Here is a 16,232-nt window from a genome sequence, read left to right as displayed (position 1 = left end):
GTGCTGGAGGCTCCTTCCCTTCCCAACGCTCTGCCAGCCGTGGGGAGCTGCTGATGATCTCCATGGTCTCTGCTTTCCATGGTCTGAGAGACCTACTGCTGACAATGCATTTGTTTCTTCATCCATAAAATGGGTAGTGGTGATAACCCCCTGGGAGGATCAGGGAAGAGCCTGGCACAGAAGCTTGAAAATGCACTTTGCCGAAGGAAAGGACTATGGGAACATTAGATGCTGGTAGCAGCCTCTGGCTTGTCATCGGATGCCACTGCAGCCCTGCAGGCTGTCTTTAATAATAGGTATTTTAAAATTCCTAAACCCACTTCATGCTATATTTGCTCACACACGGAGGTTTATTCAGTGTTAATCACATTAATGTGCTGTTTCATTTCACGCTGTGCAATGCCAGCTTCCATGAGAGCCCGGAGACAGCAGAATTTACTCTCCAAGGGACCTCGTACTGCGTCTACCCACACGTTGTCAAGGCATCTCAGAGCCCCAGTGACCTCTGGGCCACCCCCTTGTTCCCCCGGGGTGCCCTCAAGCCTTAAGTAGTCTTCAAGTGTCTCTCTTGCCTCTTGGCTTTTACCCTCAATTAGAAACCTCTTAGGCAAGTGTCCAATTTTTACTAGCCATCTTGAATCCTTAACCCAGCCAAACACGTGCTACTCAGTAAAAGCAGCCAATCAGGGGTCATAAGGGACCTTGTATGAACAGGAGTTTGCAGCATCCTTTGCGAGCCCCTGGTTCAGTTCCCCTCATGTTATAGATAGAAAAGCTGAGCAGCAGAGGTGTACGGACTTAACCTCTTTCCTCTGTTGGCCCTTTCGCTAAGCTGATGAATAATCTCCCTTCAGATCTTAAACACAAAACAACAAATGTGTCCATTTTTTCTTGGCTCTGTGCCCCAATCTTCTTGAAACAACTACTTGCCCCTCCTAATTCTGGTCAGCTGAGAGCCTCAGACCCTATTTCCTGCAGAAAAGGATGCCCCCTGCCGCTGACCCCAGGGCCTGGCACAGCACCTCAGCAGTGTCCCCTCCAAGCTTGGGGCTACCCACCCAAGGACTGTACCCCAAACCTCCACCCCCATCTTATATCATCAATTTCTCCCTTTCCACTGGAGCATTCCTGTCGACAACTCTGCTGGCCCTCATTTTACACATTTTGGTGTAAAACCCCCTCTTGACCTCACTATTCTCTACAGGTGCCATTACCTGGACAACTCCCCTTGACAACTTGGCTGTTTCCACTTCCTCTTCACCTGCTGCTCACTTTTTTTTTTTTAAGAGTAAATGATATTTATTTTTTATTGAAATTTTCCAATCAAATGGAATCGCTTAATTCAAAAAAACATATTTTTTCTCTTTAAACACTATGATCTCATTTTTATCTCTGCAGACACCTAGAAACAAAACACTGGATCCACCAGAGAAAATGGGGCAATAAAAGCATCAGAAATTCAAGTCAGCTATGGAATAATTACTGTTAGCTGGCAGTTCTCAATTCTAAACAGAAATGTCCCAGAACCTGTTGGGTTTGACAGTTTCTTAGAGCTGGGGATTCGGAAAAGCTGAACTCCACTGAATTCTTTCCCAATTGTTTCCAGCAGAGGTAAGATAAGGCTGATTCATCAAATGAACATCCAAAGAAACATTTAGGAACATGTTTAACGAGTACTCAGTATGTGAGATTATTAAGTAATAACTGGAATACATATAGGTTATTTGTCGCTGCTACAATATTTTCTGAAAGATGCTGAGCTGTAAGCAAGATCTTTTTGTGCTAAAGTTCGGGAACTTTTTGCTAAAGTTGACACTGATGCCTCTTCTCTGCTTGCCTCCTGGGCTTGATTTTTAGGATACTTGGGGTTTGCTGTTTTCCCTTGAGGCCTTAAGCATAACATCGCGGTTGGTGTTTCTGTCAAATATTCTCAAGTTGTTGTTGTAGTAGCTGTCATGATGAGACTGTCTGACCCACTGCACACACACGCAACAAAAAAATGCAGTAGTTTTCCAAGGCGGAGCACAGCTTACTGTTGTGAACCAGGTAAGTCTCAATGGGGCGGTTTTCCTTGTTGAGATCCCAAATTCTGATGGTCAGATAGTGTCTGGTCATGAGATTCCCACTGTGGCTGAACTTCATATCCGAAACCAAAGAGATTATTTGAGAGAAAATGACCTGCTACTTGGATCGTCCAGCTCTTCAAAATCTTTGGGTCATGGAGGGTCTCCTGAGGGGGCGAGCAGGGGTTGTGGGTGTGTGTAGGGGGCAACCGGGGCTCATTGTGGGGACAAGGAGACTGATGGCAAATGTACTGGGAACACTGTACATGAGCATGAGCTCTCCTGGAGGCATCAAGACCTGGCCCCACCCCACAGCCTGCAGGCACCAGTGCTGTATGCCTCAGGTCAAACAACAAACAAGGTTGGAACACAGCCCTGCCAGCTCATTAATTTTTTTAAGTAAAAATTTAAACCTACAGAAAAGTTGAAAAACTATTGAACTACCCCTCACCTAGACTTTCCAATTATCATTCTGCCACATATGCTATCTCTTTCTAATAAGTAATATACCTATACACATACCTATATATAACATGCGGGTGTGTGTGCTAAGTCACTTCAGTCATGTCTGACTTTGTGACCCTGTGGACAGTAGCCCGCCAGGCTCCTCTGTGCATGGGATTCTCCAGGCAAGAATAATGAGTGGGTTGCCATGCCCTCCTCCAGGGGAATCTTCCCGACCCAGGGATTGAAGCTGAGTCTCTTATGTGTCCTGCATTGGCAGGTGAGTTCTTTACCACTAGAGCTACCTGGGAAGCCCATATATAACATACAAACAATACATATAATACATATAAAACGTAATACATATATATACATATATGTGTTAGTCACTCAGTCATGTCTGACTCTTTGTGACCCCATGGACTGTAGACTGCCAGGCTTCTCTGTCCATGGAATTCTCTAGGCAAGAACACTGGAGTGGGTTTCCATCTCCTTCTCCAATATACATGTATATTTTGTTGTTATTGTTGAACCACTTGAAAGTTGCAAGCATTTTGCTCCTTCAACCCTAAATATTACAATAAACACTAAAACGTGTATCTCCTAAGAATCAGACCTCTCTTACATAACTGAAACTGCACAACACAGATGGGACTCCAACCCAGACAAAACTCAGACTGGGACTTGAACCCACTGTCTTTTAACTGAGATTGCACATCTGGTCTCAGGATTTAATGAAGCTTAGGTTCTTAATGTCTTAGTGTGAAAGTAATTCAGCAAGAGGCAGAGTCACAGGTAAGAGGATATTTCAAGATAACACCTTCCACAGACAGAATGCCATCTACCTCAAAAGGCGAGAGTGACCCAAAATATGGGGTAGGGTTGTTTTTTGTCATGCTGCTTGGCTTGCGAGATCTTAGTTCCCTGACCAGTGATTCAACCCTGGCCATGGCACTGAAAGTGAAGAGTCCTAACCACTGGACCACCCAGGAAGTCTAAGTGTGCCATGTGGATGCTAATATATGGGGACAACAGAGGACGAGATGGTTGGATGGCATCACTGACTCAATAGGCATGAGTTTGAGCAAGCTCCGGGAGATGGTGAAGGACAGGGAAGCCTGGTGTGCTGCAGTCCATGGAGTCGCAAAGAGTTGGACACGACTGAGAGACTGAACAACAACATATCACAGTGACAGTATAATAAGGCTCAAGGTCCACTGGAAGTCGAATTTTCCACCATCTTGGACCTAAACAGGTCTAACAAGTTTTTGTTGTATCCTCAATGGTTGGTCATTCTTTTAAAGGTTGTGCCCTGCCCTCTTCCCTCCTGTATCATAACTGCAGACCATTATCACATCTAAGAAATTGAATGCTGATACAATAATCTAATATAAAGTCCATTTCATATTTCCTCATTTGACCCCCAAAGGTCCTCCATGCTGCTGCTGCTGTTAAGTTGCTTCAGTTGTGTCTGACTCTGTGCGACCCCATAGATGGCAGCCCACCAGGCTCCCCCATCCCTGGAATTCTCCAGGCAAGAACACTGGAGTGGGTTGCCATTTCCTTCTCCAGTGCATGAAAAGGAAAAGTGAAAGTGAAGTCACTCAGTCGTGTCTGACTCTTAGCAACCCCATGGACTGCAGCCTACCAGGCTTCTCCGTCCATGGGATTTTCCAGGCAAGAGTACTGGAGTGGGCTGCCATTGCCTTCTTCAGAAGGTCCTCCATAGCTAATTTTTAATCCAGAGGCCCGCCCAAATTTAACTTCCATTTCCACCACTCCACTCAGACTGTCCACAGTCAGGGTGACTTCTTCACCAAACCTAAAAGACCTTCTCTGGCCTTGGCCGGGGGTCACTCACGGCAGTCTCTGCTGGACTTCTGCCTCACCACACATTCAGTTTGCCCCCTCCTTCCTTGATCCTTCCCTTCCACCAGTCCTATGAATGTTGGAGGAACCCAGGCCTTTGTTCTGGGCCCTTCCTCTTCAGTTTCCAGGTTGTCTAATCTAGGCTGGTGGCTTTAATGCCAGCTGCATGCTGATGCCATCCATACTTCCAGCATCGAAGCTCTGACATTCCCCGAATCCAGCTCCATGTATGTATGTTAGTAGCTCAGTTGGGTCTGACTCTTTGTGACCCCATGGACTGTAGCCCACCAGGTTTCTCTATCCATGGGATTTCCCAGGCAAGAACACTGGAGTGGGTTGCCATTTTCTTCTTTAGGGAATCGTCCCAACCCAGGGATCAAAACCAGGTCCCTGTATTGCACAAAGATTCTTTACCACCTGAGCCACCAGGGAAAGCCCAATTCCAGGTACTCCTCTACTTTCTTCTCAGCATCTCCCCTGTGACATGCCATCAACATACCAACTTAACACATCCAAACAGAGGTCTTAAGGAGGTCTTCTTTCTCATTCAATAACAGCATCCTCCTAACCTCTGCTCAAGGTGTTTATTTAACTTATATGCAGAGTACACCATGAGAAATGCCAGGCTGGATGAAGCACAAGCTGGAATCAAGATTGCCAGGAGAAATAGCAATAACCTCAGATATGCAGATGACACCACCTTTATGGTAAAAAGCAAAGAGGAACTAAAGCACCTCTTAGTGAAAGTGAAAGAGGAGAGTGAAAAAGCTGGTTTAAAATGTGACATTCAAAAAACTAAGATCATCGCATCCAGTCCCATCACTTTAAGACAAATAGATGGAGAAACAATGGAAACAATGACAGATTTTATTTTCTTGAGCCCCAAAAATCACTGCAGATGGTGACTGCAGCCATGAAATTAAAAGACATTTATTGCTCCTTGGAAGAAGCAATGATAAACCTTCAGTTCAGTTCAGTTCAGTCACTCAGTCATGTCCAGCTCTTTGTGACCCCATGAACTGCAGCACGCCAGGCGTCCCTGTCCATCACCAACTCCCAGAGTCCACCCAAATCCATGTCCATTGTTGGTAATGCCATCCAACCATCTCATCCTCTGTCATTTCCTTCTCCTCCTGCCCCCAATCCCTCCCAGCATCAGGGTCTTTCCAAAGAGTCAGCTCTTCGCATCAGGTAGCCAAAGTACTGGAGTTTCAGCTTCAACATCAGTCCTTCCAATGAACACCCAGGACTGATCTCCTTTAGGATGGACTGGTTGGATCTCCTTGCAGTCCAAGGGATTCTCAAGAGTTTTCTCCAAAACCACAGTTCAAAAGCATCAATTCTTTGGCACTCAGCTTTCTTTATAGTCCAACTCTCACATTCATACATGACTACTGGAAAAACCATAGCCTTGACTAGACGGACCTTTGTTGGCAAAGTAATGTCTCTGGCTTTTTAATATGCTGTCTAGGTTGGTCATAACTTTCCTTCCAAGGAGCAAGTGTCTTTTAATTCCATGGCTGCAATCACCATCTGCAGTGATTTTGGAGCCCAGAAAAATAAAGTCAGCCACTGTGTCCACTGTTTCCCCATCTATTTGTCATTTCAAATAGATCTGTATTTCAAATCCTGAAAGATGATGCTATGAAAGTGCTGCACTCAATATGCCAACAAATTTGGAAAACTCGGCAGTGGCCACAGGACTGGAAAAGGTCAGTCTTCATTCCAATCCCAAAGAAAGGCAATGCCAAAGAATGCTCAAACTACCGCACAACTGCACTCATCTCACACGCTAGTAAAGTCATGCTCAAAATTCTCCAAGCCAGGCTTCAGCAATATGTGAACCGTGAACTTCCAGATGTTCAAGCTGGTTTTAGAAAAGGCAGAAGAACCAGAGATCAAATTGCCAACATCTGCTGGATCACAGAAAAAGCAAGAGAGTTCCAGAAAAACATCTATTTCTGCTTTATTGATTATGCCGAAGTCTTTGACTGTGTGGATCACAATAAACTGTGGAAAATTCTCAGAGATGGGAATACCAGACCACCTGACCTGCCTCTTGAGAAACCTATATACAAGGTCAGGAAGCAACAGTTAGAACTGGACACGGAACAACAGACTGGTTCCAAATAGGAAAAGGAATACGTCAAGGCTGTATATTGTCACCCTGCTTATTTAACTTATATGCAGAGTACATCATGAGGAACGCTCGGCTGGAAGAAGCACAAGCTGGAATCAAGATTGCCAGGAGAAATATCAATAACCTCAGATATGCAGATGACACCACCCTTATGGCAGAAAGTGAAGAGGAACTAAAGAGCCTCTTGATGAAAGCGAAAGAGGAGAGTGAAAAACTTGGCTTGAAGCCCAACATTCAGAAAACTAAGAACATGACATCTGGTCCCATCACTTCATGGGAAATAGATGGGGAAACAGTGGAAATAGTGTCAGATTTTATTTTTGGGGGCTCCAAAATCACTGCAGATGGTAATTGCAGCCATGAAATTAAAAGACGCTTACTCCTTGGAAGGAAAGTTATGACCAACCTAGATAGCATATTCAAAAGCAGAGACATTACTTTGCCAACAAAGATCCGTCTAGTCAAGGCTATGGTTTTTCCAGTGGTCATGTATGGATGTGAGTTGGACTGTGAAGAAAGCTGATCGCTGAAGAATTGATGCTTTTGAACTGTGATGTTGGAGAAGACTCTTGAGAGTCCCCTGGACTGCAAGGAGATCCAACCAGTCCATCCTAAAGGAGATCAGTCCTGGGTGTTCACTGGAAGGACTGATGCTGAACCTGAAACTCCAATACTTTGGCCACCTCATGCGACGAGTTGACTCATTGGAAAAGACTCTGATGCTGGGAGGGATTGGGGGCAGGAGGAGAAGGGGATGACAGAGAATGAGATGGCTTGATGGCATCACCGACTCAATGGACATGAGTTTGAGTGAACTCCGGGAGTTGGTGATGGACAAGGAGGCCTGGAATGCTGCAATTTATGTGGTCATAAAGTGTCGGACATGACTGAGCGACTGAACTGAACTCAACTAGCTGCCTGCATCACCCTGGATCCTCCAAACTGCTCCTTCTGATTGTCCCACCCCACAGCATATTTTCCAGCAGAAGTAAACACTAATTTTTTAAAATTGTAATTCAGGTGAGACCACTCCCTCTCCTAAAACTCTCCCACACCTTCTCATGTAATAAGAAAACATCCTATCTCAGCAGGGTTTATGAGGCCCTTGATGGTCTAGTCCTCTTTCCAACTTCCTCCACCATTCTTTTTGGTGACCCTATCCCCACCTCCCTTTAGCTCTTTAAATACCTAAGATTCCCCGCCTCAGGGCTTTTGTTTCTCCAGGTTCCTGCCTCTGGCTGCTACACCCTTACCCTGGGTCTCAACATTGCCCATGGCAGAGCTGAAGAATTGATGCTTTTGAATTGTGGTGCTGGAGAAGACCCTTGAGAGTCCCTTGGACAGCATGGAAGTCAAACCAGTCAGTCCTATGAAAAGTTATGACCAACGTAGACAGCATATTAAAAAGCAGAGACATTACTTTGCCAACAAAGGTCCATCTAGTCAAAGCTATGGTTTTTCCAGTGGTCATGTATGGATGTGAGAGTTGGACTATAAAGAAAGCTGAGCGCCAAAGAATTGATGCTTTTGAACTGTGGTGTTGGAGAAGACTCTTGGACTGCAAGGAGATCCAACTAGTCCATCCGAAAGGAAATCAGTCCTGAATATTCGCTGGAAGGACTGATGCTAAAGCTGAAACTCCAATACTTTGGCCACCTGATGCAAAGAACTGACTCATTGGAAAAGACCCTGATGCTAGGAAAGATTGAAGGCAGGAGGAGGAAAAGGGGACGACACTGGATGAGATGGTTGGATGGCATCACTGACTTGATGGACATGAGTTTGGGTAAACTCCAGGAGTTGGTGATGGACAGGGGGACCTCGCCTGATGGACGGGAAACTGAGAACCCAGTAACGGAGCCAAGATGATGCAGAGAACAAATGAAACCATGAACCCAGGATTTCAACCCTGGTCTGTGCTTTGGACAAACTGAGTTTGTGGTGCCTGAGGGTCTTCTAGGGGAAAGAGATGTTAGGAGGCATTCAAGGCTCAAGTGAGATCCTTAGCTTGTAACCTAGACACTGGTGGCATTTAAAGATTCAGAGTGGAGCAGCTCGTTCACTCAGTTGTAGCCTCTGTTATCATGAAACCACCCTGAGTGGGCCTCCTCCTCGGGGAACTGGCTGCTTTGCTGTTTTGTGGGTTCTTGCCCCTGCCCTCTTCCAGGTGTACTTGGCTCCTGAGAAACATTTATGGGGAACCGTCCACAGTCCCTGGGCTACCAGCATGGACTTCCACCTCCAGTCCCACTACTTCTTTTTCTGGGTGCACTGCACAGCCTGTGGAGTTCCCTGACCAGGGATCGAACCCAGTGGAAGCCCATGGTCCCAACCACTGGACTGTCAGAGGAGCCCTCCACTATTTCTTGCCAGATTAGATGCTGAAACTTGACTTTCTTTGCTTTGATGCCTGATCTCTATGGGTACCCGGCACCTGGGTGACATTCTGAGTACTCATCCAACCAGTAAATACTGAGCACCACCTATGTGCAGGACACCGCTGCAGGTACTGAGGATACCACTGTGAACAAAGCAGACAAAGTCTCTTGAACCAAGGAGCTTACAGTCTAGAGGCAGGAGGCAGACAATAAATAAATAATGGTTCCAGGTGTCATGAATATGATAAAGCCTCATAATGTGGTGTAAGTGAGGGCAGTGGAGGGCTCTAGGGAGTAGCAGTGATACAGGGCAAGGTCGCTGGTGGGAAAGGAACCTCAGAGAGGAACGCTGGAGCTGAGCCCTGAATGAGAAGAAGGCAGCAGTCATGAGAAGATGGAGCGTGTGTGGAGTCCTTCCAGGAGAAGGGAGTCTGAGGTGTCCAGGCTGGGCGTGTCTGGAAAGGCCCAACTGATGGGAGGGAAGAGAGGGGCTCGGAAAGGCAGAAAAAGCCACGGTGGGCAGGGGTCCTCCCTGGGTGAGAAGACCCAACCCAGGGCTACCAAGGACACCTAACAACATGGGAAGGGAAAAAATAAATCAAGAGAAGACCCTTCCCTGGTGGTCCAGTGGTTAAGACTCCATGCTTCCACTGCAGGGGGCCTGGGTTGGGATAGTTCTGCGTGCCTCTCAGTGTGGCCAAAAAAGAAAAGAGAAGACCCCTTTTTACTGAGGAAGGAGGAACAGGGAGGAAGAAGCAGGAAGACAGAAGCAGCAGCAGGACTGGGGCCCTTGTTAAAAAATTGTTAAGAATTTCAAGATGGCAACAGCAGAGCATCAAACTTGGCGTGGGCCCTTCTGAGCAGCTGGCACGTTGCCACTCCACAGTACACAGCCTATGACACTGGCCCCAGCCCAGCAGACAGCCTTAGGAAGATGAGGCCAGGAATTCCACTATTCCCTTCACCCCAGGCCAAGCCTTGCTGGCAGGGCCCCAGGACACAGAGTAAATGTGGTAGATTAAAATTTTTCTATTTTGATGAAAAAGTTGCAAATTGTACAGTGCTGCACAACTAACATAATGTAGCTGATTTCATGGACTTTTAAGAGCTGTATTGATAATTACACTTCTGACAGTTGTAGTGTTCTCCTTTCCCCTGGAAGGCTTGGTGGGGATGGGGCATGGGGGGGAGCGGTTTGGACGGTGCCTCTCTCTTCCTCATGCTCCCCACATGGCAGGGGACAGGATTAACCCCTGAGCAGGTGTGGCATGTTCCCAGGTAGGCACAGTTGGTTGGAGCCAAGAATGTTTAAACCCCTATATTATGTCAAATATCATTTATATCAAACCTCACCTCCTTAATCTTAGGCTAATTACCTTAATGATTAACACTAGTTGTCTGTCTGACCTTGGTAAACCGTTTATTCTCCTTGAACTTCAGATTTCCTCATCTGTAAAAAGGCGATGATTATACTGATACTTCACAGGGGTGCTGTGAGGATTAAACATATGAAAAGCCTTTTTAAAGAGTATTAAGGTTTAAACAGATGCTAGGTAGTGTTACTACAGATCTGCTCCATTGTTGCCTCACCGGTGTGGACAGCACCACGGCTGGACGGGAGCTTCTCTTCGTAGCACTGACTCCTAGACTCTGGTGTATTCTTTTTTTTCGCCCCGTTTTCTAGTGTATTTTTAACAATCAACTTCTGATCTTCACTTTTCAAGCAGCAGCTTCCTTTCCTGGGGAGATCCCCTTGGCTTGTCAGTCATGCCTCAGATCACAGATCAATAATCCTCATTTATGTACCAGACTGTTGTGAGTTGGGCTGCCTGCATAATTTTAATAGTCCCTAAATGAACCGAGAAGAAAGAATCCAGATCCTGGACCTGAGGGTTCTGAAGGAGACAAGTAATCATTCTTACTTGTTGCTTAGTCAGTTTGGGTAATACTCTTATTAAAATGTGCTGAAGGCAGATACATTTATTACAAGAGTGAGCAATGGTCCCGGAAGCTTCTCTCTGTGATGCAGTGTTGCTCACATTGAGGGATGGAGATGCAGTGGCTGTCCCTTTGGTCTTGAAGGCTCTGCCCTCACACATCCCACGAAGGATGTCACCTCCTCCTGCCCACCCCACCTCAGAGGGCCCTTTCTCTCGCTCCCCGCCACCTCTGTATCTTTCCTACTCTGTTTGACTCTTCCTGGTACATGCCCACCTGATTCATGTTTTATGGGTTTCTATTGTTGGGATCACCCCATCCAAACATGAGCTCGGAGAGAGCTGTGACTCTGCTGTGTTCACTGTGCGGTTTCGAGGCCTGGGGCTCAGGGCCTTTCACCAGCAATCAGATCCAGATAGAACTTATACTATTCTTTTGTTTTCATTGTATTTATTTTTTAAAAAGACTTTTGCTCATGATGAATGATACTTATTTTACATTTATCATAGTGATATAAAGTGTCCTTTAAAAATAAGTTTAAAACTGTAAGTAATTTTAAAAGATCAAGTAAATAATGGTGGTGCCCACGTCACAAAAATGGTGTTCTGTGGAAGCCTTTTAGGGACTCTGCTTGGTCTGTAATCCCATTCTGGCAACTATATGCACACACACACATGGAGATACACTTGGAACACAGAGACATCAGCATTAGGAGTTGGGTTATAGTCACCTCCTACAAGTAGACCAAACAGCAGGGGAGGTCCTTAGCCAGACTGGAGGGTTCTGGGGAGTACACACTTCCTAGGGCTCCCTAGGCTCCTCTACCTTTCTGCCTGGGGGTCCATGAAACACCCCATGTCCTTCTACCTTGTTTTCTCCCTAAGCCAGCTTGAGCTGCTGGTGCTTGCCATCAATGCCCTGTACACTAGTCTTCTGAAGTTAAATACAAACTGGGTGTCGATGCATGTCTGTTGAGGGGAATGAGGGCATGGCAGGAAGAAGCTATTTATTCAGTCTTCACGTATCTCTGCACGACTGTGGGTCAGGTGTCTGCCACTTGGCTAAGTGTTGAGAATACAAAGCTCCCCCAAGAAATTCATCATTTAGTGGGCTCCAATGAGTGTCAGTCTTAATCACCCAATAAATGTTGAGTAAAGGGAAGCAAAGCTGAGGAGGGCGTGGGGGGTTCACTGGCAGCACAGTGCATCAGAGGGCTTTTCTTCAGTCCTGCTCCTCCCTGTGGAGGCATTTCTCTAACAAGCTATTGCTGTCTTAAAGGTTTCAAGTATGGTTCCTTCTAAGGATATATATTTTTTTTCTTTCTTTCATTTTTGGTGGAGAAGGGAGGTGATATTTAAGGTTTAATGAAGAAATCCAAACTCAGAGAAAGGAAGGTGGGGAATGAATGTTATGTGCTTTCTCAGTCGTGTCTGACTCTTGACAACCCCATTGGCTGTAGCCTATCAGGCTTCTTTGTCCATGGGGATTCTCTAGGTATGCAATCTGGGGTTTCTCTCAAGGTGAAGAGGCCAAGTTTGTGCCCTTGGTCAAGGTTACTGGCTACTGTGTCTCAGGGGGCGCCCCCAGAGGGTGGAATCTGACTGTGGCTGTTGGTCCCCTAACTTGGACATGCAGTACACCCCACTGACTACAGTCAAGAGACAATCCATACCCAATCTTGAACCTAGAAATTCATTGGAATAAAGAGAGGTAGCCGTCACGCACCATTTCAACTATTTCACTGACGAAATTTATCACCAGCACCCCTCCCACCCCTCAACCCAGGTTCCCAAATCACCGAATTAAGAAGCATAAAAAAGGTGCAACGCATCGATGCAGCTCGGCTCTGAAAATAGCAGCTGCAGCCACAAAGCAAAGAACAGGCCTTTGTGAAAGAGTGAAAAGAAGCTGTTAGTCCTGAGTTCATCTTTTAAGTCACAGATATAAGCACTCCCACTACAAAAGTAACACCTTTAATCAAAGACAGGAATCAATTAGAGGGAAGTAGTATATCCTAGCACATCAGATTTTCCTTTTCCTGCTAAGTTTCCAAGGTCCTAATTTCCCAGCCAGAGCCCAGGAGAGCATGAACTCACATGAAGGCAGGTAGTGGACCCATTGCAAAGCAATAGGTTTGACAGCATCAGCAGAGGCCAGGTTCAAGATGAAGCATGCACAACCAGGAGATGAATCAGTTCTGAGCCATAAGAACCCAAGGTCTCCAGGGAATAGTGTCACAACCTGACCCTGGGCAATGCCGTCAGGAACACAGCTCCTCTCTGACAGCTCTGGCGCACCCATCTCAAATCAAACTGTCCCTCATTTTTTAAACAATGTTGAATCTGTCTCCTCAGCCAAATTAACATCACTTAGGAAGATCAGTGAGTTTCAGAAACACTACTCTGCTAGACTTGAATCTAAACCACACAACTTCCTGAGCAGTTTCACATGTGAAGCTACCTTCCCAGCCAACACAGCACTTTTCTTGACTGAAGAGGGTCAAGAGAGTCAGACTGAAAGCCCAGGCAGCCTGTGTTTTTCTGAGTGGCACTAAGGTCATACTTTAATCTACCCTGACCATGTTTAATTGTCTGCTGCCCCTCATTAGTGATTCCAAGGCTGAAAAATTATGCAAAGTCCCTTACAGAGTTCAAGTTAGCTTGACAGATAAAAAGAGAGCCTGGCATATGGCTAAGTGGTAAAGAGATTCAGGAGGTGGGGTGGTAGGAAGGAAAGATAAAGGCTCAACTTTTATATACCTAAACCCAAAACACAGGCAGGTACTGGGATAAGATAATAAAAACTGTTTCTGGGCTTCCCTGGTGGCTTGGTGGTAACGAGTCTGCCTACCAACGCAAGACACACGTTTGATCACTGATCCGGGAAGACTCCACATGCCATGGAGTAACTAAGCCTTTGCACCACAACTACTGAGCCTATGCTTTAGAGCTCAGGTGCCACAACTACTGAAGCCCTTGCACCCTAGAGCCCGTGCTCCACGAGAGAAGCCATCACAATAAGCCTGCGCACCACAACTAGAGAATAGCCCCTGCCTGCCGGTACTAGAGAAAGAGCCCACACAGGAATGAAGACCCAGCACAGCCAAAAATAAAATAACAGAATTATTTTAAAAGGAAAGGAAATAGTCACTCAGTCATGTCTGACTCTTTGCAACCCCATGGACTGTAGCCTGCAAGGTTCCTTCTGTCCATGGAATTTTCCAGGCAAGAATACTGGAGTGAGTAGCCATTCCCTTCTGCAGGGGATCTTCCTGACCCAGGGATCAAACCCGGGTCTCCTGTGTTGCAGGTGGATTCTTTACCATCTGAGCCAGAAAAATTAAAAAAGCCAATGATCAGGTGTACCAAATTAAGTGTCTCCAAACTATAATTTTTCTCTTGTGAGAAAAGTTGCCTTTATTGAAGTGTGCAGACCACAATAAATAAAAGCCTTTTTATAACTAGTTGAAACTTCTTAAACTCCACCAAATTGTTTCACTTCTTGGCACACAGATATGCTAATTCTTTCGCTATTTCCAACACACCTTAAAAAACCTTCCCTAAGTGGTCCTTGCTCATCTTGTTTCACTCTTCATTGGAGCAAATTTCTCAATCACAGCACCTGCCAACACCAGCTTGTCATCGTGATGTTGATGCCAGTCAGCACTGTGGCAGAAAATCTCCTCCACGGAGAGTCCTGTCACTGCCATGTGGATGACGACCTTGTTGGAGGCACTCCCTTGGCTGGCTGGGTGTAGGTGACATATAAAAAATGGTTATATGTGAGGGGATTAGCCCATTATGTTTAGGATTATGGGCATTGGTAATTGTTGAAAAAGGAACAAGTACAGAGACAAAATAAAAACTAGAATAAATCCTGTGGTGTTGGACTGGAATCAAAGGTATTCGTCTGAACTGATGGTTTTCAATACATGTTTAAGTAGAGAAATACAGATTCAAGTATGTATATATACATATATCCCTATGCTTCATCCACTGAGGGGGCCAGGGAACAGGCACCCAATAGCAATGAGCACCCTTAGCTTGGTTTCTAAACACCCTGCTCTTCTAAATGAAACTAAAACTCCTTGGGGGACATGGGTGGTTCAGACTGAGACAGAGAAGGTACACAATGAGCCTGGAACAACTTGTGCTTGAAGTGCTGGAATGGTAGTTCATTCATCCTTTGAAATGAAGAATAGATTTACTAAATGATTCCCTTCGGCATCTCTGAAGCATTTACAACAGAAACAGTTTTTATTCCATCTTCCCAGCTCTTGTCTTGTGCTCTGCACCTTAAAAAATGGAGTCTTTGCCTCCTTTCTGCACATGACAAAGGGTCACAGAAGCACATGAAGGGGCTCCCAGTGGCTAAATCTGGGATAATGAGCATAAAAATCACAAAGTATCAAAATGATAGCAATGTATAATAAGCACTGAGTAAAAGAGAAACCCATGAATCCATAAGTAAATGCATAGAGAAAAGGAAGCCTTCCTTATGCAGAATGCCAATCAGTAAGTGTACGAAGGATGTGGGATTCAAACACACTACCTGGCTACCATCATGATAGTAATTTAGCCAAGAAACAGCAACAGATGCTTGAACAATGGGGAAAAGTTTCAAGAGGAATGGGATATTTAGTCTCAAAGCACTACCTTACAAAATACTTCTTTAGGAACTTTTCAGAGGAGAAACCCAGCAAACACCACCTCAATTAACTGACTGAAGTTAATTAACATCAACAATTTAAGATACTTCAAAAATCACATACCGCAACAGCAACACTTCTGATATTCCTGCCAACAATATGTAACTAAAACCAAACCAAGAGGAAGGCGTCAACAAACCTAATTTGAGGGCACTCTGCAAGGCTTTAATCTTCAAATGTCAAGGTCATGAAAACAAACTTCAAGGATTGTTCCAGGCTGAAGGAAACTGAGACATAATGCAACACAACGGCTTTTTTCTTTTTTGATGATAAAGGATATATTGGGACCATTGGGAAAACTTGGTTATCTGAGGCTGGCAATGTTTCCATGTTAATTTCTACTTCTGATGGATATGTTTGGTGATATAAGAGAATATCTTCAGTTACAGGAACTACACATTATAAAATATTACATAAGATACACAGTAGTGTTGGGACATCATCCTGCAACTTTTAAAAATGATTCAGGGCAGAATTCCCTGGTGGTCTGGTGGTTAAGACTGTGCTTCCACTGAAGAGGGCCTGGGTTTGATCCCTAGTCAGGGAACTAGATCCCATGTGTTGCAACTAAAAAAGATTCTACATGCCGCAATGAAGATGAAAGATCCTGTGTGCCACAACTAAGATCCAGAGTAGCCAAATAAATAAATACTTTCTTTAAAAAAGAAGAAAAAAATAAATCAAGGGGGTGG

General features: G+C 45.2%; 1 pseudogene; it reads right to left on the bottom strand.

Annotated features, from left to right (window-relative positions):
• Positions 1-1,622: 1,622 nt before the first annotated feature.
• On the bottom strand, positions 1,623-14,541 carry LOC129538547 (serine/threonine-protein phosphatase 2A 55 kDa regulatory subunit B beta isoform pseudogene; annotated as a pseudogene).
• Between the last annotated feature and the right edge of the window lie 1,691 nt (positions 14,542-16,232).

The sequence above is a fragment of the Moschus berezovskii genome, chromosome 20, assembly GCF_049115385.1.
Source record: "Moschus berezovskii isolate FMDL1 chromosome 20, NW_MosBer_1.0, whole genome shotgun sequence".
Taxonomy (NCBI): domain Eukaryota; kingdom Metazoa; phylum Chordata; class Mammalia; order Artiodactyla; family Moschidae; genus Moschus; species Moschus berezovskii.
Note: the sequence above shows the minus strand (reverse complement) of the source record. Positions and strands in the feature narration are given on the sequence as shown.